Below are 1,023 nucleotides of genomic sequence, written 5' to 3'. Positions count from 1 at the left end.
CGAACTCGCGACCCACAGATTGCGAGTCGAGCGCCCTAACCACCTGGCCATGCCGAGCCCTATAAAAAATGAATCTTCGTAGCTGAATTATGGAAGATCAGTTATTAAAACCAAAACAACTTTATGAAGTTTAAATTCGTAGGCCTGTGTGTAATGAATCGTATTTCATAATTCACGAGGGCAATCTAGTGATTTATCAGCAAATTATGAAATGATCGACGACAGATGGTTTCTAAATTTTTTTTATGTTTTTTCTGACAAGAATCAAAAGATCATCAGGAGATTTCTCTGGACTCAGTTCGATTATTAGTTCAAAATGATCAAAGCGTAACAAAATTACATTATAATATGTGAGGTTTTAGATACATTATACATTTAGATACATCTATTAGCACTTAGATTCGTCGGAGTGTGTCATCATGTTGATATTCCACAACTATAACAATTTATCTTAAACAGGAAAAGGAGATTTATGAGGGTTCGTCCGGGATTTGAACCCGGGATCTCTCGCACCCGAAGCGAGAATCCTACCACTAGACCAACGAACCGACGAGATTTATAATACACTTTTATTATCTTTCAGTCATATTATGTGGATCTCTTTCTTTATCGGTGGTCTGCAAAATTTCAAACCACTTTTCAGGACAAATGTTTCACATTTTCATTTTTATACTCTTTCATACCTTTTGCACTCCGATTTTATTCATTTTAAGTGGCACAAACCCCCAGAGAATCAACGGTAAGTCTTACAGGCTAAAAAGCGGGTTTCGATACACGTGATGGGCAGTGCACGGAAAACACATGGTATAACTTCGTATTTAACAACTAACCAAATAAACAAAAAAGTGACATAAATTAAATATAAAAAAATATATTTACTCAGATTAAAAAAAAATCATTATCTTGACGGAATGAAAACAGTAATTTAGAGGTAAACGATTTCACATCAGTCCAGCGATGTCGGAAATACAGAATGTTATTTAACAAAGTTCTGTATTCATTTGTTTTTGTATTTCGCGCAAA

General features: G+C 34.9%; 1 non-coding gene across 1 annotated transcript; it reads right to left on the bottom strand.

The window, feature by feature from the left end:
• Window positions 1-476: 476 nt before the first annotated feature.
• Window positions 477-548, bottom strand: Trnap-cgg. Its single transcript has one exon. It is a non-coding gene; the product is annotated as a tRNA-Pro (tRNA).
• Between the last annotated feature and the right edge of the window lie 475 nt (window positions 549-1,023).

The sequence above is a fragment of the Limulus polyphemus genome, unplaced genomic scaffold (genome assembly GCF_000517525.1).
Source record: "Limulus polyphemus unplaced genomic scaffold, Limulus_polyphemus-2.1.2 Scaffold730, whole genome shotgun sequence".
NCBI classification, from domain to species: domain Eukaryota; kingdom Metazoa; phylum Arthropoda; class Merostomata; order Xiphosura; family Limulidae; genus Limulus; species Limulus polyphemus.
Note: the sequence above shows the minus strand (reverse complement) of the source record. Positions and strands in the feature narration are given on the sequence as shown.